The 22,347-nt window shown below is 54.0% G+C and overlaps 1 protein-coding gene across 30 annotated transcripts in view; it reads right to left on the minus strand.

Annotated features, from left to right (window-relative positions):
• mub (poly(rC)-binding protein mub) overlaps positions 1 to 22,347 on the minus strand; it is a 385,362-nt gene that overhangs the window by 227,538 nt on the left and 135,477 nt on the right. For all 30 annotated transcript variants that reach the window (XM_077627372.1, XM_077627365.1, XM_077627374.1 and 27 more), the window contains one exon: positions 11,554 to 11,623. The gene's annotated coding sequence lies outside the window, so the exon portion shown is untranslated. The remainder of the gene's footprint in view (positions 1 to 11,553; positions 11,624 to 22,347) is intronic.

Here is a 22,347-nt window from a genome sequence, read left to right on the forward strand (position 1 = left end):
TATGCGAAAAAGAAATGGGGCCAGTGTAAGAAAGCAGTAAACGAATACTAATAAAGTCTGTAGAAAAATCAGTGGTTTTAGTTGTTTCTTTACTGAAGCAGCTTTCGCCTAGACGCATGCAGCTTTAAACGCAGCTTCTCAAGTTCACTGCCGAAGCAAAAGTAAAGTTGCTTATTGAGAGAAAACTGTACGTCATTTTAAGTAGCCGGTAGCCACACATTGATCTGCTTAGGTAGAATCGCCAGCCAGCATAAGGCTAATAATAAATACGCGCCGCCAATGTAGGGTCTAAAGAGCACCGCCACCTTGGCATTCACAAACATCCCTACAGCTGACTGAAATTAAACGCGGAGCTCATGTTAACGGTTTCGCATGCTACAAATTGCTCTGGGAGCTAATTCATACAAGCTAAAATATAGCACAGGCAATCGTGGCGGTGACTTAGCGTATATTACGTTCATTTCTCATTTCGCCGAGCAGGCAATTCTGAAATGCGACCTACGGCAGCCGAACCACCACATATTTTCAGTTGTTTTCAGCTGAATCGGTAGGGCGGGGCTGGATAACAAGGTCCCCCTTTTACCCTTTTATTGGTCCTCTAATAAAAAATAGATAATGTCAACACAGATAAAGTCAAAAAGAAAAAAAATCGCCGCGATAACAGTATGCGAGAAACTATAACATGCGAACCCGACCTCGGCTCTCCGCTCTGCAGCAGACCACGCCCCTCTAATTCCCAGGACGCCACGTTTAATAGTGCACTGTATCGCCGAAGAGGCTAGTGCGCTCTGTTCGATAACCCCGAGAATTCTGCACTGCCTGACGAGACACTGCCACGCGCCACGTTCTCTCATCTGCTGCCTGTTTTTGTCGAGCTTAACTCGTTTCTTTCATATTACAATATCGCACCGGACACATCGACGCACACGAGTCATTTTTTTTTTCCTAATTGGCGCAATTTTCAGCGCTGAACGCGCCTGCCCGCGTTCCGTATGTCCGCGCGCACTCGTTGCGGCTGACGCAGGGGCGTGCAAGAGTCACTTGTAGGCGTTTACACCTGAACTCTCGGTAACCACTCTCCAAGAACACGTGAGCGACGCGGCAGAGGGAGGACTAGCGGCGCGCCAAGAGGATGTCAGTGCCGTCTCGGAGATCACCCGTTGCGAACAGCGGGCCGCGAATGAAAAACGCGTACAGCGTCGGACGGCAGTGACGATCCGCGGAGCGAAGACGACGCAGTGTGTGTACCGACGTACACGAGAAAGCGACGTGCCACCCCCTTCCACCACCTCACTTCCTCGACGCCCCCCCCCCCCCCCCCCCCCCTTAATATGAATAATGACCTCAGCGAAATCGATAACCCGCCCACCCGGCCACGAGGAGTCGGTCGGTCGTCTCGAGCATCCGAGAAAGCCGGAGGCGCCCGACGCGCTCCACGGCGCCGTTAAATTAAACGGCCAGCCTCCCTCCCCCCCACGGGCCACCCTCTTCACCCCCCCCCCCCCTCCTCCTCGAGTCCCCGCTGCAGCCTTAATTCAGCGCGCACTCTGTTTTAAGAAGACGTGATCAGCGGCTGAGGCAGAGACTTAAAAGCGTGATCCTTGCCGCGGGTGACCGGACTCGGGGAGTCATAACTAAGCCGCGCTCGTCGGCGCGCAAGAACAAAAAACGAAGAGAGGCCCTCCATCCGCGTCAACTCGAGAAGTCGTACAGTGCACAGAAAAGGCAGGCAGCCGCGACCCACTAACGCCGACTGCGGGAACTTTCCAACGTTCCTCCCGTCGTAACACCGTGCAATTTAAAATAAGTCTTCCGCACATGAAATCAGCGACCGCCGCAACGGATAAAGATAATATTTAATCAACAAAATACTTGCGAGCAAGTTATCACACGCAAAAAAAAAATAAAAACTTTCGTCGCGGAGCTTACGACAGCGATAAGGCGGTCTCTGCTCGGGCTGCCTGAATTATTATTACTATTATTATTGTTGTTTGTTGTTGCCACACGCTTAGACCAGCCTGTTCCTGCTGTCTCCGGGCTGAGCAACACTATTTTCCTTCCTTTTTCTCTGCCCACACGAATATATAAGTGTTTTCTTGCTTGTGAAAATAATAATTAATCGTATTATTACTGTCATTATTTTTCAGAGACTTTTGTTCTCACGCATCCAGATGATCACTAAGAGGCCCGACAAAGAAGACGATGCCACAAAAGTTTACAGCCAAACGCGAAGAAAGTCGCGGAGCCTGCCAAATGCCGTCCAAGAGACGTCACTTCCCGCAATGAGACACACCGTCCAGCCATAAGTAAGCCACAGCAACAACGACAGGAAATCGCCGTCGCGTCGAGAAACGCGCGCCATCGTCACAATATACCGGCGGCCGAGAGAATGTACGTAAGCCTGGAACCTCCCCGAACTCCACGGAAGACCGGGGAAGAAGCGAAGCGACGAAGCATCGCTTTCTTCGGCACTCTCCTCCTCTCCCCTTCGTCCCTTCCGAGAGAACAAAAGCCCCAGCGGTTGAGAGTGCGGCGCAAAACTCGCGCGGACCCAGAGTCTCCACCGCGAGCGGGGCCCGGCCGCTGTACACCCCACCTTCTCTCGTCTTCCTTCGAGGCGGCAAACTTCCACTCTTGGCCGCCGGGGCGGCGATGCGAGCGCGATAATTCCGGGAGGATTAAAAGGAAACGCGAATCCGTCCTCCTTAATCCGGCCACTTCTCTCCGGAGCTCCCCCCCCCCCCCCCCCCCCCCACACACACACACACACACACCAAGAAAAAGGCGAGAGAAGAAGAGGAGGCGGAAAATGGAGGAGGGGGACTAGCAGCAGAAGCCGTCCGAGGAAGCGCTCACCGCCCGCCGTCCAGCAAGCGAGGTGACCTTACGAGAACCGAGCGCGGAGGATGCGAAGAGAGAGGAGAGCCTAGAGCGACAAGGCTCTCCGTGCCCTAGAGAGAGGAAAGAAAAATTTTGTCTTCACGCATACTCTCTCCCTCTTTTTCCGCGCATCTCCCCCAACAACTTGCGCGAGCTCTGAGACCTCGCGATACGGTGATGAAGCGATTGAGCAACAAAAACAATTGCCCCCTTTTTTTTTTTTTTTGCTGCAGCTGCTGCGGCCGATCGCCGCCTCCTCCACTTGGCTCCGCTCGCGCGATCGCGGAGAAGCCTCGTGGATTATAGTTTCGAGCAGCGGCGCTCCCGAGAGGCCTTATTGTTCTTGACGTGCGTGAGCCTCCGCCCAGACCCCCGAGGGGAAAAGTTTTAGCGGTTCCCGACTAAACTAATTAACGAAGCACCTGGGCGCGCTCCCGCGGTGTGCCGGATCACGCTTCGGAGGCGCACTGCAAGCTGGGGAGGGAGGGAGGAAGGGGAAAGGAGAGACAGAGAGAGAGAAAAAAAAATAAAGAGGAGAGCCAGTTTAGCTAGGAAGCGAAAACGCTATAGTCCAGACTCTATAACAAGACGGGGCAAGTTAGGCGCCCGAGCTAAACTGCGACTACTGGCTAAAGTGTAGAGGGGATTATACGACGGCAGATCCTGTAGAATGGGCAGTTAGAATTTAAAAAAAAAAAGACACAGGGAGGAATAATGTAGTGAGCAAGAAAACGGAGCTGTTAGACAGTCGCAAAAACTGCTACCGACGCGAACTTCCGGGCAAAGTAAAACGCCGTTGCCACGCCAGCGACAAAAAAAAAAAAAGACTCTCATCACCGAAGACGCAGTTTAAAATGTCATCAGTTCCGCAGGACGTCACGTCATCTGCCGCGCCGTCGAATCATACAAAATAAACAACAAATGCCGACGAAAAGAATGGCACAGTACAAAGAAGGAGTCGCACTGCGAACAGTTTTCCCCTTAACAAGACACTGCGGCGTCGAATACAGCCCCCGTAAACAGCAAAGCCGGCAAAGAAACTAGGCCGGTTTCCCTCGCGGTTGCGCGCAGCGTGCACACGCAACAACTATAGGCACCGGCAAACGCGGGAGCGCCGCGCACAGCGACACTCTCGCCACCCGTCTCGAGGAGCGCGCGCCCGGAGCCCGATCACAAACTGCTGCTGCGGCAGACGTTCTCGCAACAGCAGCCAGCTCAAAACGGCGCCGAACGCGTTTCGACGAGAAGAAAAAGCAGGGGGAGAGCGATCCCGAGAGCTGGCAGGCAACAGAAGCCGCTTCTCCGTTTTCCCTTACGTATACACACGCGTACAGAGACGTACAAGCTCGGGCCGACACCGCGCGCACACAATTTTGCGCCTGGCCCGGGCATCCTCAAACAGACCGGGCGAACAGAAAGAAAGCTAACAGAGGCCGCCAGCCAACGCGTGGGAGGCGCGAATCACACACCCAACAACGGCCGGGGTATGGAGAGGGAGAACGGGGAAAGAGTCGGGAAAAGGCGATAGAAAGGCGAAACAGAGGAGGAAAAAAAATAAGGCAGTCCGCCTCCGAAGAGCCAAGAGGAGGAAAAAGCCGACACCACCGGGAAACATCAGTGAGTGTGGCGCTGCTGCGTAGAACACAAGAGAGAGAGAGAACGCGCCGGACGGCTTCCTTCCTTCCCCCTTTTCTGTGTGCGTCAACAGCAATCTCGAGAGCAGAGATCACCTTTTGATACGGCGGCCGGGCCCACCTTCCGAGCCCACGTCGTTTCTTGCTTTGCCCCCCTTTTTTTTTCTTTATTCCCATCGCCTCCATCTTGTTGTCTCTCGCAGCCTTCATTTCGGGCCCTGACGGTACCAGGTTTTGCGCAAACACGGGGCAGCAGCAGCAGCCCGGCCTGCAGAAGCCCCAGCAACGAAGGCAACGCGCGCGCACACACGCACAGGCTGACCGGCCGGGCTTAATCATAGCCGGCGCACAGAGCGCGCCGGAGGAAGTCATCCGGTGCGGCAAGAGTGGAGGAGCAGCAGCCGATTCGCGAGGAAAGCAGCAACACCAGCGGCGCACGGGCGAAGAGCACCAGCGGCACAGCACCGGGCCGAGTAGCGGGGCTCTTCAGCCACACAATCCAGCGGCCGCTCACGGCTGACCTGCCCCACTCTCGCTGACACTGCCAGGACCGCCGCCGCGTCCACGCCGTAAGATTACGCGCCAGTGTACCGAACACACGGGGTCGGGCCGCCACCATCCGGCTCATCTTCCGCAAGACGCTACCACTCCAGCCGGGCAAACAGCGCGCATTCCAAGACGGCTGCTGCATGCGACTGCTCGGCCAAAGGAAAGCAACAGACGAGAGCGCCAAGGACAGGAAAAACCAAGCCGCCGTCGAGGCACAAGGGTGTGCTGTACACACCGTGCTCGCATCGGGAGGAAGTATAATAAGTCCAGGAAGCAAAAAGGCACAGAATCCGCCCAGACGCGTTTCCCTCCCGCTGCACACGAAGAAAACAAGGCCCGCGCTCACCTGTCCGAAAATGGGCACCCCCCCCTCCCGGCCGAGATACGAAGCCGACGACCCCCCCCCCCCCCCTCCCTCCCTCCCTTTTTTTTTTCTGGACGTCGCCGGCCACGAGATAGCGCGCGGATCTCTCGCCCTCTCTCTCTCTCTTCGAATCCTTCTCCTTTTATCGCGCTTACAGCCTCATACCAGGCCGCCGGCCGACCGGCATCGGCCCAGCACATACCTACGCACACACGCGCCGTGTTTGCGCCGAGCAACAACCACTAAAGTCGTTCGCCAGATTACGGCTCGGGCCCGCGCCGTCTCGAGCAGCTACAACGGCGAGCCGAGAGCGGCAGGCGCGAAGACCGGCATGCCGGCTGAGGAGGAGAAAGTGGCCGGGGAGAACGCGGAGATCGCCAAAGCCGTAAGCCCCGCCTTCTCCTCTGGCGATGGCGACGACTAACTACGCAAACAGACACAAGTGCGCGCGCGAGACGCGGGCCAGATATAGGGGAACGAAACAGCTCGCTGTTTCTCATCACACGATTGCTTTGTGCGCGGCCGCAGGGAGGCCTGTTTATACCTTCCTTCCAGCCCGCAAGTGAAGAAAAAAAAAAACGGTCCGATCCCGCTGGCTCCCTTACTGTTACCTCTTCCACCGGCGAGGAGCTCTACCAGTTCCTTTATCTCCCCTCTCCTCTCGCCTCAGAGGAGGAGGAGGAGGGAAGTTGAATACATCAGCGGCAGTAAATCCGGCCCTTTCGAGCGTATCTTCGGCCCGTCCCTCTTCTGTTGTTTTTTTTTTTTATCGTCGCTCGCCCTCTCAGGTGCATTCGCGTGGCGAAGAGCCACCGCGAGATGCTGAGCCGGGCGAAATAACAGCCGCGCAGGAGGAGCGAGGAGAAGATGGGTGGAAGAGGCTGCGGCGGCAGCAGAAAGAAGGAGCGGCTCGGACGTAAAGAGTGGCCGGCTCCTCGGCGAGCGATCAGGAGGACGGCGGCAAGCCAGCTCCGAAGGCGCCCCCGGGGCAGTGCGCGCGAGCCTCCCCCCGTCCCCTCCCCGACAGCTTGGCAGGTATCTACATAGCTTTATATATAAATCATGAGAACCACAATCGCCGCGGCGGCTGTCCATCGTAGGAGGCGCCTCCCGTGTGCCTGCCTTTCGCGCCCGGCTGTCCCCTCTTTCATTTTCGCGCCAAGACGGCCGCGGGAAAAGAATGAAAAAGCAGGTGCGTACAAGATCCCTCCCCCCCCCCCCCTCCTCCCTCTCTCTACCTCGTCCGGTGCTTTCTCGCGTGTTCTTTTGCTTCCCCCGTGTCTCTGAATACTCCCAAACGTCTCTATTTCTTTCTTCATTCCCCGTTTCCTTCGCTCGCTGTATAACGCTCCCTTTCTCCCTCTTTCCCCTTCCACTCGGAACAATGCCGCGGCGAGCGCCAGCTCCTGTTTCTTGAAACAAGAAAGAAAACAGGCGCAACAGAGCGGCACCACCTTGCAATTCGAATCTGCGCCCATCAACGGTGCCGGCCCGACTGGCGACTGGTCGCGGCGGCCCGCAATCCGTGATGCGCACGATCGCCCGAAGAAGACGGCAACGCCGGCACGCTGCCAGCGGCGTCGCCGGCTCGACAGCGGCGCGTGATTTACGGCTCCCGGCAACCCACGCTCTCAAGCTCCCTTTCACGCACGCACGCACACAAAAACACAAAGGTGGCGCGTAGCGGCGAGTAAAAAGCTTCCGCCGGCGCGGTGAAGACTTCGGCGCCCGCGCGCGCGCCTCGCAGCGAAGGAAATGAAAAGCCATTAATCGGCATTCCCGTTCGCGAGCCTCTGTACTCGGACGGCGGCGTGGTTTTTGCGTCCAGGTCGCGCATGCGTATGCTTATGTGCGTGCGTGCGTTGCATAAATAGCGGCGGAGGGGGGGGGGGGGGATGCAGCGCTGGCGCATCGGCGGAGAACGCAAAAGCTCGGGTCTCCGGACGGTGATAAATTAACGAACAAAGCAAACGGTTCGTGCGCATTTCCCAGAATGCGTGTGTGTGTGTGAGAGGGGGGGGGGGGGGGATAAAGCACAGAAGCTCCCGATATGCGGAAAAAAATCAAAATCTGCTGAACTACATACCGACGGCCTGAACAAACGCATTTCTCGCTTCTCCATTTTAGAAAAAAAAAAGAAAAACGGCTGAATAAAACATGCAACTGTACGTTACCGTACGGCAGCCAAGATTTCTTACCACGAGGAGGGCGAGCAATTGACGGTTCCTACGGCGTGTGCATTTTCCAACCGTGAAATGAAAAACCGCTAACAGCTGCTGCTCGTTCTTTTTTGTCTTCCTTTCTCTCTCTTCTTTCATTCGTCTGCTACGGGATTTTAGTGCGTCGGAAAACATAGCTCTGAGGTCCCTTTCTTCTTCTTTTTTTTTTAAATTGCCCCAACTGCCAATCTCTGCACTACCTCGCCTCCGAAAAATAACTTCAAAGGCGCAGAACTCGGCGGCATAATTTACCCATTTGTATTCGCCCTCACGCGCCTAATGTCAGTTGGTAGAGACGCGTTTGTGTGCCCGAGCGACACGAATGAACTGCAGGGTGCAGCAAAGGCGACTACATTCCGCGAAAAAGAAAGCGGTTATGTGTTTTCTTTTGGTGCGCATGCGTATGTGTTGCAAAGCTACATAACTGGCTATGAGATGCGCCATTGCGAACTCCGGATTACCTTCGACACCGTGGGATTCTTTAACGCGCGACAAAACCTCATTTAAAGGGTCATCATCGGACTGGGACCTCCCCTGCCGTGCTCAGCAGCCGAGAGCGGTAGCCACTGAGCCACCGCGGAGTATAAAAGAGAAAGGGACAAACAACGCAAATAAACTAAAAGCAGGAAAGAACAGTCCCCCTATACCCTACTCTACATACCCGCTACCGCACAGAACATGCCAGCGGAATACACGAGGGATAAAACAAAATGAGGTGAGGAAGTCAATGGCCCATCCCAACGTTGAAAGTAGGCATCGCACACAGCACTGCTCCATGGTAGTTAAACTGCATGTGCTGATTTCTTCGTTCAATCTTTCGCCATTCATTCGTCGCCAACGACGCCTGTACTGCCATCCTCATCATCACAGTCTTAATAATATTAATAATAATAATAATAATAATAATAATTGGTTCTTGGGGAAAGAAAATGGCGCAGTATCTGTCTCATATATCGGCCGAAACCTGAACCGCGCCGTAAGGGAAGGGATAAACGAGGGAGTGAAAGAAGGAAGGAAGAAGAGGTGCCGTAGTGGAGGGTCTTCCTCACTTTTCTCGGTTACGCTGCATCGGCTGAGAGAAAATGTTCCTGCCGTCACCCTTAGACTAAAGTCTGAAACGCCAATACCCCCCCCCCCCCCCTTTTGCTGTCGACTGGCCAAGAAACGGACGGTGACAGTATAATACGCCAAAATGATCGAATTAAAGAACAATAGAAAATGGAAAGACAACGTCAAGAAATAAAAATGTACCGTGAATTTTGTGTACGCTGCCGGAGTACTATCAGTCGCTCAGGCTGCCGCCTCCGCTTCTCTGCTCTACGCCCAGCCAGGAAACTTTTCCCTACGACGAATCACTTATCAGGCCGGTTAAGGTCTCCGGTGCAGTCCGCTGTATCGTCTTAGTTCCACCACGTGACGCGCGTGCGTTCCTCCCTACTCCCAACACGCACACACGCCAAACATCAGAAGCTAAGGCGCACGAACTGCGCAATTGGAAAAGCGAACGCTCCAAATCCATATTCGGCGTTCAGTGCACGCTAAAAGATCCCCAGGCGGTAGAAATTATTCCAGAGCCCTCCACTACGGCACCTGTTCCTTCCTTTCTCCTTTCACTCCCTCCTTTATCCCTTCCCGTACGGCGAGGTTCAGGTGTCCAACGACATATGAGACAGATACTGCGCCATTTCCTTTCCCCAAAAACCCATCATTGTTCAAACAGAAGCTAAAGACCGACAGGCATATCCAATCCACCTTCCCGACAACATCCAAGACAAAGAGGCGGCACGACTACGGACATGGAGTACGCCGGACAAGGTCATGCCCGCCAGGCGTGAATATAACGAAGGGATGCAGAAAAGAGGCGCCACGCACCAGGCGACTCCGCCCTTCGTAGAAGCTTATAGCCCCCCCCCCCCTCCCCACCCTCATAGTATCGCCGACGCACTGCCGCAATCAATCGCGCCCAGGGCTATCAAGCGGCGGAACACTACCCCTCGCCCCAGCCTCTGCTGCTGTCCGCAAACCCTCTCCCCACCCTCTCGCCCTGTCGCCGCGGGTCTGCTCACGGACACGGCCTACTTGCCGCAGGGCGGCAGCATCATACAACAGACGCACGGACGTGATCACCAAGGCGAGCTCGCCAGGCTCCTTCATTTCTTCTTCCCGTTTACGCTCGTTCATTTACAGCAACACAACGGAGGCGCCACCTATGACCTGCGGCGTCGTATCTACACAGCTTCGTCCCCATTCTCCTCGATGAACCATCCCCACTCTGTTCCCCATCTCCTCTACTGGTTCCCGCCTTCGGGTCATTCCCCTGAAAGGGTTTCCCTTTAGCTCGCGGATCGGACCCTCAGGCGCGTCTCCGCTGCCCCGTCCCCACCTCCGCATCTCATTCGCTTCCTAACCTGGCCCTGTGTCCCTTCTTTACGAGCACCTCCTTGCTTGGATCCCTTCAGTGCACCAAAATGCAAAGACGTATGTTACGCTAGCCGCGGGGACACGCCGTGCTCAAGTTCCTATATGACAGAACGGTAAACGACGCCTCACTCTGTGCCAGATGTGCGCCACCCTGAATTGACGATTCAAAGTACACCGACAGCGCCTTCAAAAAAATCGAGCCGGAGGCACGCGCTAAAACTCCAGATGCCCGTCAAGTACGAAGACAACGAAGAACAAAGTCGGGATGATTACGAAAAGCGGGCGACAAATTGCGACTGCGACAGCTGTTGACGACCGCAGGTGCAGTGTCTGTAGGTAAACCGCACTGGACTGTTTTAAATTCCTGACACTGGCACAGCGGTCTGACCGCCCTAGTCCAACGTGCATGCAGAAGCAAGCCCTATCAAATACATGGCTTGCAGCTTCTGTTTACGCTAAGGAAAACTCAGAATGCAAAGCAGCATGCAAAACGTTTTACCTGCACGAGTCCGCACTGGAACGATGTTATGAAACGGCGCCGCAGAGTCACGGTCCGCATGCCACTAAGTACGTACAGTGGTCATACACTTACGCGATATATATATATATATATATATATATATATATATATATATATATATATATATATATATATATATATATATATATATATATATATATATATATATATATATATATATATATATATATATCGCTGAATACACGTCAAGCATTTAGTTTCTAGCAAGCGCCGCAGTGGAACCGCGCACTTGCTGACACAAAAAAAAAGCAAAAAAAACAGGAGGAGGAGTGGAAACCGAAAGCCTCAAAGGAAACGGTGGGAATGAAAAATGATCACATACCCAGTCGTGCAAGTTGCATTATTTCAAAATATAAACTAAGCAAGTAGTTAAGGGCTACTAAACGTTTTGAATTCAGTATGGGCATAAGCTCTACGCTATGGAGTTTTAAGCCTCATTCTTCGTCCAGTCTTTTCAGTTTCCTCAAATACGGTTCCGAACTCCGCACTGAATGAGGAGCAGGCAGCGCAGCCTCTGAGTAAGCATTTATTTTTCTTTTCTTTGCACATTCATCCTTGTCTTTCCACGTACAACGGCCACTGATATGTTTTCTCTGCGTGCAAAAGAAAAAAATATGGCTGGCAGGTTTTCAGCGCCGTTCGCAAAAAAAAAAAAATACCGTGTTCGCTACCCTAAGGTTTGTAATCGTTCAATCTGTATTCATATCCATCTTGAAATCTGGGACTCGGCTTTTCCTCATGCACGAGAAAAAACGGTGACCTCGGAACATTAGCCGATTCCAGTCGCCAAGAACACGGCATATAAAGCTCTCACGCACTTGCTGCTCTTCGTTGAACCCGAGCACGCGTCAGTTACGAAAAGGCGGCCTCAGGCCCTGGCCACAGCAGGCCTCTTATTAGCAACGTGCAAGAAAATAATAATAATAAAAGGAGGAGGCAACAGACCTTTTGGTGAGAGGCGCCCAAGCGCTAGCTGCCGTATGTGCCCGGTCTGTAGTTTGGCGCCAGGTAACGCCTGAAACGAGAAAAATCAATGGCACTCTAAGTATCGTTAACAAGCGAAATCTGAGGCACTCATTTCGGTCCTGCTGAACAGCCACATCGAAGAAATCCCTGCACGCGAAGCACAGCCCAAGCGCACAGCGAAATCGACGGATGTAATTATGTGATGCAAAGCCAGCACAGTTCAAATTTATTCCATGAGAAGAACCGAGTTTCGGCAGGCGCGGACACACCGAACAAAGTATCGCGGCCATAAGCGGAAAGTTTTTTTCCCACTGGAAAGGACGTTTCGCAATAAGGATTAGAGCTCGAGAACAGAAACGCCAAAATGAGGCTGAACAAGCGCCGCATATAACAAGGACAAACAGCAAGAGGAACTTTCTACGGGTGAATTAAGTCCGCAAAATGATGGCTCTCCGTTAAAGCCAACCTCCCGGAGTCATTTTCGCAACCAAGCCGCGACTGCTGATATATATATATATATATATATATATATATATATATATATATATATATATATATATATATATATATATATATATATATATATATATATATATATATAGCAAGACCGATTCGCGCGCTTTATCCAGTATAAACTCCTGAGCGAACGACGGTGAAATTACGGCCTCTTCGCCCTTTCCCTCTCATCGCCTCTGAGTGCGATGCTGTGTAGAGGAAGAAATCACTGCATTTGCTTTTGTTTTCCGTTTCAGCTATAAATCAGCTTAAGAAATGCACTGCATACGCAAGACCACTGAAGCCGAGAGCCGCCCATATATTCACCCTACCTGGAAAGCTGACTGCAGTGTAAGGAGATATACCCAGTTGCACAATACCAAAGCGGATACAAACGCCCAGCGATTTCCCTTGCGGCCTTCTCCGTCACAGTTTTAGTTTCCCCACAAGAACGGCGCTACAGTCGGTGAGACAATCGAAAAAAGAGGGGGAGGGGGTAGTCAGGGACCGCTCGGCCAAAAGCGGCTTACCGCGCCCGTATTATCTAAAGCAATCGCGGCGCGCCAGTCGAGAGAGTCGCGGGTGAATGGATGGGGAACCCAGAACCGAAGGATTTCCAAGCGCGCACGCGCAAAGAATGAGCCTCGCCACTAATTAGACCGGCCAGGTGGCAGTTTCGAAACCGAAAGAGATGGGGGCTCATCGCGCGTCCCAAAAAGGCGTCGATCTGCCGTTTCGAAAAGACTCCACGACACCCCGTAACCCGACGCATGCAGTGAGAGGACTGTTGTTTTCAGTGGACTACCCTGTGCCGTATTAGCCAGCGGTATACCGACATGAAAAGGGATGAGGATGAAGAAGATGATGATAATAGTGGTGCCTTTAGAAACAGTAATCATCTTAGAAGTAGGCTTATTAAGTAGTAGTAGCAGCAGCAGTACTAAGCCGCAAGTGGGCGATGGGGTGGACTGTAGTAGAAAGCTCCGGAATTAATTTTGATTACCCGGGACTGTTAACGCGCAATGACATCGCACAGCGCCCAGAGCGTTAAATTCGCATCTGAAAACAAAAACAAAAATTGGTTTTGAGGAAAGGAAATGGCGCAGTAACTCTCACATATCTGGGTGTAGACCCCAACCGCGCCGTAAAGGAAGGGATAAAGGAAGGAGTGAATGGAGGTCTACGGAATAATTTCGACCACCTGGGGATCTTTAACGTACATTGGCATCGCACAGCACACGGGCGCCTTTTGCGTTTCGCTTCTATCGAAACGCGGCCTCCGCGGCCGGGTTCGAAGTAGCCGAGCGCTCTAACCACTGAGCCACCGCGGCGGGTTATCTCGCCTCCATATGAATGTGGCCGAGATTGGATCCCGCAATTTCAGGCTCGGCAGCGGAACGCCAAAGCAACAGGGTCACCACGGCAGGTATGAAACGGATCCGCAGCGTCAGTGGGGACATCTGGCGAACGCGCGCGTAACCAAAAATAAACTTAACTGCCGTCTTCTGCCGGAAGGCAAATGCATACTGCCGATCGTAAGCATCCGTGAAGAGAACTAAGCCACAGCACAACCGCGTAAGCCGCGCGTCGCACGAGCAGTTCTGCCACATTCTGGCGGAACACAACTTGCCATATTTCAATTCTGACCTGCGCACTTGCTGGCACTCATTCCACAGTGTGCGGCGTGCCCCCAAGCCACCGACCGAGGCGAGCAGCCCGCTGCACCTCCCGACGACGCTATTCCGGCAACGGTAATGCGCTCGCGTCAAGCTTAAACTGCCTATTCCTACGAGAGCTCTAACCGTCCCCCGTCCCCCTTTCACTGCTAGGGAGGGCGCCAAGCAGAGCAATCGGTGCGGACAGGCAACGCGTCAACGCTAGCAGAGAGGGCGAGAGCTCCCGGCAAACCCGGCCGAAAAGAGGTGGGGGATGGGGAGAGCGGCCTGATTTATAGCGTTCGGAAACACGCGCGAGCAACGAGAAGAGCACGCTTCTCCCCGCGGAAGCCAGCAACGGGGAAGACATTGCCGGGCCGCCTTCAAACGCAGCCCGCCCGCCTCCCCACAAACATACACCTCTGCGCACACATACAGCACGGCTTCCTCGGCAGAGTACGACGCAACGTCACGGCGTCAAAACATGCCCTCCGTTCGGCACAGCTCTTCCCACATGCCCCTCTTTCTCACTCCCCTCTCCGCTGCTCCACGACGCCCCGGCGACCCACCGAGAGTCGTAAAGCGCCGCCGATGTTCGGGAGGAGGCCCGAGCGCGCTGTAAAAGAGCCCCCGAAGGCACCGCGCAACGGCGCGCGAGCAAGTTGGGAGCAAGTTAATAGCGGCGGCGCAGTGCATTTTCACACCGAGCGCCAGAAATCGCAGTCCTAGTTCCAGCTCCGACTGCTTCCGTCGCAGTGACTATCCAGCACAGCAGTTGGTCGGCATCTGAAAGTGCCATTTGTCTAGATGCGCAGTGCGGTCGATTGGCAACCGTACGCAACCGCTGCGGGAAGTGAATGAAGTGAATCTCTGCACAAGGTCGTGGCAACCGTCGGGCAACAACCAAGCGCATCCTAACGAAATGAGCTGATACTAGTTATTTTTGTTTTTTTAATGCATGTTATGCTAACGACCGATACTAGTATCGAGTGTCGTGCCGTCTCTGCTGCCATCTGGCCAATGACTTAGCGCGACAACACTCAAGGCCAGAGAGGTCACGGAACCGCTACTCCAGAGACCTGATAAGCGCAGTTAGCCTTTAGCACCGTCCGCAAAACGGAAGAAGAAGCGCGAAGAGCATTCCAAGTGGCACACTCCAGCCAGCAGAAACTGAGCAAACCAAGTCGGCAAGGGTACGAAGTAATAATGGGCAAAGCCCTCACAGCTTCCGCGCACGAAGTCGCAGCCACAGAAAAGCGTGCAGTGCAATGTAGTTCTGTGCCTCGACATGGTGCAAGGCGCGTGGTCCCTGTGATGATAAGCTCCGCATACACGTCTTTCAACCTCGCTGCATCCCGAATATAACCGCTTAGGAAAAACACGGCTTACTTTTGCCCTAATAGTTCCAGTACATAGTGCGCTAGTCGCAGTGTAGCGGCACCTGCACTCTGGCTATTCTCATTTGCTGCAGCGTCCGGTGCATTCGGCATCACTGCGCAAACTTTTTAGGGGACACGCACGGATTCGGTCTGCCTGGATTTCCGCGTCGAGAAACGAGTTCGAGACGCATGTTTTGTAAAAAAAAAAAACCTTGTGACAAAGCTAGTGTAGCTGCCAGACAGAAGCAGGGCACATAAATAAATCCCGCTGAGACAGCGACCGGCGTTGCCGTTTACCACGCGGCCAAATCAAAGTGCCGCATCAAAGTGCCGCCTGCATTGCTGCTGTCGCGCGACTACTGCCATAAATAATTCCATGCGCCTTTGCGAATGCGAGCTGAGCATTTCTGGCATTCTGCCGGTGCTCTTCACCGCGGTGACGTCAAGAACGGGAAATCTGCCGCGCGAAATGACGGCAACGGGGCCGTTCACTTCGACGGTGGGCCGACCGCGCGCGCCACGGTACGCGTGCTGCCATCTGTCGGCGGTTAATCTCCCTCGCGGCTCTGGCGGCTACCAGATGGGGCTACCGTCCGTACTAAGCCGCACATTCGCAAGCGCTGACAGGGTCACGTTTCAGCAAACACAGGGCGGGGGGACTTTCGCATTTAATAAAAAGTGAACGAAGAAGAAGGCTGGTGGAAAGGTGCGAATTTATAACGAGCACGTGGACCCATAAAAAGGTGGTTCCGAAGAAAGGACTAGAGCTACAAAGACCAGTATAGCTGCTGCATCCCTTCCTACGCTCTGCTTTAACGATGAAAAATACCAGGTGCACACCGAAAAGGAAGTGAAATCGCTGCAGCAAAGCAGCAATGAGGGGTATAAATATTGCCGCAGAGTATAAAGCGCCTCCATCATTCTTTACACGTGACATCGGGCTAACAAGACGTCTCGCCAGCATGTGAAAGCTACCGGAAAGAATAGGCTACATTTTTTTTCAGAACTATTTCGATGTACCTGCGTGACTTCCCACACTCTACGATAGCGAAGCCCATCGAATCAGGAAATTAAGCTGCATGGCGAACGTCATCTAGGTGGCCGCAGCATTACATCGAAGCACTCCGCTAAGAGAAAAAATTCTGAGGGCACTCCAGTCTGCTTACGTAGAGGAATGCGATAGCATGTGTTTTGAGGAAAGGAAAAGAGGCAGTAGCTCTCGACATATCGGTGGACACCTCAAACGCGCATCTACCGCTTACACAGGATGCGGTGCGCAAGAAACGTATGGCTTTCCGGCAAGGTCTTATCACAAGTACGCGATAGAAAAGAAATCGCTTTTGCGAGTGAACTTAATCTCCGCATGTAGTTCTCGCCTTTCCATTCACCTACGTGATGAGCAATGCGCGCCCCGATGTCTGTCACGTATTCCTAAAGGCCTCGTAGAGCAAATTGTACGTGTTCGAAAACACCTAAAATTTCGTCTATTTCCGACTCGAGTTATGGCCGAAAACTGTTTGGTCGAAGATAGGGCAAAGAAGCACACATTTATTTCTCTTCCTTTTTTTTTAAAGCTCCCTGCGGGAAGATAATACCACGCTGAAACAGCTCAATACCTTCAATAAAGTATAAAACACGAACTGCTTCCTCTGTGATGGCAACTGTGCAGGAGCGGCCGCAGATGCCAATGACAATGACCGCGGTCAGCACGAGTGTCCCTAAAAGGCTTTACATGCCAGCGCAATGCTCCCGTGGGTCGACGTGCACTTGCTACCAAATGAACACAAAATTCTCACTGACACTGCATTCTACACCCGCCGCGGTGGCTCAGTGGTTAGGGCGCTCGACTACTGATCCGGAGTTCCCGGGTTCGAACCCGACCGCGGCGGCTGCGTTTTTATGGAGGAAAAACGCTAAGGCGCCCGTGTGCTGTGCGATGTCAGTGCACGTTAAAGATCCCCAGGTGGTCGAAATTATTCCGGAGCCCTCCACTACGGCACCTCTTTCTTCCTTTCTTCATTCACCCCCTCCTTTATCCCTTCCCTTACGGCGCGGTTCAGGTGTCCAACGATATATGAGACAAATACTGCGCCATTTCCTTTCCCCAAAAACCAATTATTATCACTGCATTCTAGGCATTTCTAACGAGGCTGTCAAGAGGGTAAAGGAAAACGTCATATTTCTTTTTTTTTAACGCGATAGCGTTAAGCAGCTAGTGTTGCAGAAAAGCCGGTGCCGTCGGCGCCTTTGGCCGTGAGCGAAAAAAAAGTTGGATTTTGAGGAAAGGCGCGGCACTGCACAACCGCGGGACACCAGTGGCTCGGTGCTACTAGTGGCGCATGCGCAGTAGTGACAAGGGAGCGAGAGAGAGAAAATTGGAAGTGGCTTAGCTCGGCTATGCCAGCATATACGTAGCGAAAGTTAAGGCATAGCATGGTTAGCCTTGGTTAATCTTAATTGCAAGTCCAGGTTAGTCTGTCTATGCTGTTGTCGCATTAAAGACGACACAACTGTGGCTGAGGCGCACGCGAGCTCTTCTTTTCAATCCTCCGACATGACATCAGGCATGCGACTGAGCTGGCGAAGCGAGTGGAGGCGAGCGCGACGACGAGGAACGCAATGTGACGTCATACCAAACGGCGGCGGCGGCGAGCCGCGCGGTGTTATGTCATGCCAGATGGCGCGGCGAGCGCGCAAAGCACTGTAGCCGTCTCACATATCTCGGTGGACACCCGAACCGCGCCGTAAAGGAAGGGATAAAGGAGAGAGGGAAAGAAGAAAGAGAAAACTGAAAATTGAAAGTTGCATTTTGAGGAAAGGCGCGGCGCTGCGCAGCGGTGGAACAGCTGTGGCTCGGTGCTACTAGTCGCGCATGCGCAGTTGTGACTAGGGAGCGAGAAAGAAAAATGCGCCGTGTGTCCTCACTGCTCCTCGCGCATGCGCAGCACGGCTCTCCAGGAATCGCGCGAAACTGCTCAAACTGCAGCCAGTAAAGCTTTCGCTTTAAAATGGCGCATCTCAGTGGACACCTGAACCGCGCCGTAAGGGAAGGGATTTTCCTTCCCTTACGGCGCGGTACGGGTGTCCAGCGAGAATTGTGAGACGCGTGATTTCCTTTCCTTAAAACCAATTTTCCTTTCAATTTCCTTCCCTTACGGCCCGTTCGGGTCGCCACCGAGATATGTGAGACAGGCGTCCTTTCCTTAAATTGTCCAACGGGGCAAGCGTCGCGCCGAACGGGCGCTGGCGTTCCGTGGACTCCTTGGCAGCGCTGCTACACGCTGTCGCGTCTCACTCTTAAAGACGAAGCTTAAGCGTCCTCCAAATTTTTTCATCAGTACGAGACCGGCAAGAGAGCGCAGCGAACGCTAAAGTGCAGGCTTCAGCTCGTAAAGCGGTCCCACGGCAGCCAAACGCTCTTAGCGCCATCGGCGAATGTTCGCCAGAGTAACGACGTGATGGCCGCGTTCGCGCAGAGAGCGATGGCGGGCCGTAGGCAGACCCTGCTACTGTACACGGTCGCACGGCCAGCGCCTGGTCGACGGGTCATCGATCTTGGGCACTTCCCGACGAGTTGGCATCGAGGAAAAATCGACTCGCGCCGCGGAGATGGACACGGAGTGGTTCGCACCCCGGGACGCGGGACACGTGTTCCCAGCGGGCGGTTGCGTAGCTTCTGGCCGCGATGGTGGCGAAGGCGGAAGGCGCGACGTCACACGGCCATCGCAATGGGGCCCTGCTTTCTGTAGGGGACGCTCTGAGTCGGTCTATACTAGTGCTCCTGTAATGCTCCCTGCGGGAGCATATACAGGAACACTGCTCTATTCTTACTCTATACTGCTGTCGAGGCGAAGAGAAAATGTTGCGACCATAGGCTGAGAAAAATGATCCGTTCGGAGATATCAGCGCGGTCAGAGCTGGAACCGGCCTCATCAAAATGAAAAACTACAGAGTTATCTAGTTGCCTAGATATACGAACGCCAGGCACCGCGAATAATGTCACACGAGCACCGTCAAACGATCATTCAGTCCTAACAGCATACTTCACTCGGTCGACTAAAAATGCACTGAAGAACGTCAGTTTAGAACAACGAGCGGATCCCATGGTAGTAACCCATGATGCGAAACTGCCGTACGCTTCCTTTTCCAAGTGTCCGCATGCCCTCACGACAATAGTAAGAAGAATAAACTGAAGTTCGCATAGCGCCAACGAGTCTGAAAGCAGGCGTGACCCCCCCCCCCCCTTTCCACAAACACCCCGCAACGAAGCGCGCGACAAGCGATATATGCGTCGCTCGCGCTGCCGTACTGAAAACGGTATTGAATCTACGCCGGCCAACCGTGCCGAACGGAGGCTTCTTCGAGCGCAGCTGCTTGCCAACCGACGAGGACGAGCCGGTGGGAACCCAACAAGCCACGAGAGCGAGTCTGTGCGTAAAACATGCAGGGAGAGAGAACCAGTGCTTCATACGCCGCAGAGATGGAGAAAAAGAAATAGAGTTGGGGGGGACGCGCACGCGGCCAGAGTCACGACGCACGCTATAGCTAGCACGCGTCATTCGCAAAGCGAGCGGCGCGCACGTCGTCCGAGCTCGGCGTCGCGCGAGGTGACAAATATGCGCACCGCACCTCCTTCCATCCTTCTTCACCGGCACGAGGCTGCGGCACAGCGTGAGTCCCTCTAGCTGTCAGAATGCGGCTCGCGTCAAACGGGGACTCCCGCGCCTCCTCGGCTGTCGGCTCCTTGCGTGCCGCGGCCTTGGCATTCCGCCGAATCTGCAGTGGCGCATATGTAGTCTGGCGCTCGTTTCTTCCAGGCTGAGATTTTCAAGTTAAGAAGGCTTCCAAAAACGCAGGCAACAAGCATTCCTTTCGACGCGCGCACGCCTGCTTAGCAAGACTTGGGTCGTCAAGGAAACGCGCGAAAATTGACGCATTTCTACAACAGAGAGACGGGGCGTCCCAACGAAAGAATGGCTGAAGCAGTCGGTGGTTACCACGGGTGACTCTCACCGGAACGCCTTTCTCCGAACGCAAACACGGCGCTTAAAAAGGCGGCTCTAACAGCGGGTTTAAGTCATGTCGCTTCGGCACAGAGTTGGCGGGCCACGTGCTGAGTAAGGTAGAAGCACAGTACCCATGCCTATTAGAACCACAGTACCGCAGTTCACCCCACGCCAACGGAGAATAGTGCGCAGGTCAAATAGAACCACACACAGTACCAAACTGAGGGCCGTGCGACGAAGTATGGAAAGCGACAAAAAAAAAAACAGGAGTGGCGTTCAGAGCCACAAAGTGAGCAGGGTGAGATACGGAGCAAACTCGAGTTAATGATATCCCAGTTCAAATGAAAGTAAAAATGGCCATGGGCACGGCGACAAAAATTTAACGACAAGATCAGAAAGTTTGCGGGGATACGATTGCCGCAGCTGGCACAGAACTGGGTTCGTTGGAGGCATATGGCAGAAGCCCCTGTTCTGCAGCGGACGTAGTAAGAAGACGGTGATCGGCCGCAGTCCACATTTCCATACGAGCATGCAGTACCCATGTCAATGGAACCACAGTACCGCCTCCACCAAAGAGAAGCGCAGTACTAAGGTCCAACAGAACCACAGCACCACACAACACCTCCACAACACAAGCGTAGTACTCAGGCCTAACAGAACCGCAATACCGCACTCCACGCCTACTATAAAACACGGCACCCAGGCCCAACAGAACTACAGTACTGCAGTCCACTTCCCCACAGAAGCATAGTACTCAGGCACTGCGGGACACAGGACCACAGCGCCGCGAACGATAAATGCATCGATACACCGCCATTAAACGACGCCCACAGAAACAACGAAAGGACGCCGAGATGCGCCAGTTCAATAACAGCGGCGGCAGCACTGGAACGAGCCACCCGCAAGTGTCCTCCTCTGCCCAGCGTGCGCGCACACGCATACAAACCCACTTTCCGCGCACACAGCGAGAGACAGAACGCAGCCGGCAGCAGTCGTCGCCGCGCTCTATCGCGTTAAACGGGGTCGGTAATTAATGGTCGCCGCTACCTTAATTCGAGCCGCCGGCAAATGGCCCGGCGCGCTCCTGCGCGCACACGCACCGCCCTGGTCCGCTGCCCTCTCCGCAGCCGCACAATGTGCAATCGCGCCGCCCTTCCTCCTCGCCATCTACGGACCACGAGCTTCATAAAACGGCCGCTTCATAACGCGTGTCTCTCGCGCTGCGCCATTCATCGCCGGAACGTGTCAGCCAGCCTCGGTCGGCGGGACAAAACAAACCGGTCGGGCTATATCGCCGGCGCAAGTATTATACATCCGCACATACGCTCTGCCCAGGAGAAGAGAGGAAAGAAGACAAAGAGAAGGGTGGAGCGAAGGAAGAAAGAAAGAAAGCAAGCGAGCCTGGAACCACCCGCGCACGTAACGGAGCTCAATCCGCGGCTCAATTAACGTGCGCCGACGTGCGCCTCTCACAAAGCGGCCAAACGAATGGGCCATTCGGGGGGGGCACTGCGAGCTTCGCGGCGATATGACCGGCCCCGTGCACGCTCTCGCAACACAAACACACACACACCACACAACACGGCGCTTTCGCGCAGAAACGAATGCGCTCGCATCCCGCCGAATGTTATTCCTAAACGGCATGGACGGTCACGCGCGCGCACGAACACACGCAGCACGCGAGCGCATGCTGGTCCCAAGAGTTGCGGCAACAGTAGCGGCGGCAGGTGAAAGACTGCGCAAAACAAACGCCGGAACAACCGGACGATTCGCACGAACTCCGTCCGGGGCTTGATTCGGGCGTCGCGGAGATTTGCGGAGCAAACTCGGAATGCCCGAATGCAGCCTCCCCCCCCCCCCCCCCTCCCGCCTCCCCCTCCCATCCCCCGGAACTAAGGGATGCTGTTGCTAAACAGAGGGACGGAAATAGAGAGGAAGCATTGCTGTCGCTATGCGCCGCGCCTTGCGGCCTGCTTATACAGGAGGGTTTGAAAGGGCACATATAAATAATAAAGAAACGGCGCTTAAAGATTGCTCCATACAATCCAGCTGAAGTGGGCTGCTTCAACATTCGGGCTACACTGAACAAAGCGCGGGCTTTATTGTTTACCTCACTGTTTTGCCACGCGTGCGACGTTTCGGGATGAATAGGGAACTTGAAAAACGAAGCTCAACAAGGCTGACGACTGGGCTAGTTGGCACTGACTGATCTTAAAACCAGCCGGAAGACACAACACA

The sequence above is a fragment of the Amblyomma americanum genome, chromosome 6 (genome assembly GCF_052857255.1).
Source record: "Amblyomma americanum isolate KBUSLIRL-KWMA chromosome 6, ASM5285725v1, whole genome shotgun sequence".
In the NCBI taxonomy this organism is placed as follows: domain Eukaryota; kingdom Metazoa; phylum Arthropoda; class Arachnida; order Ixodida; family Ixodidae; genus Amblyomma; species Amblyomma americanum.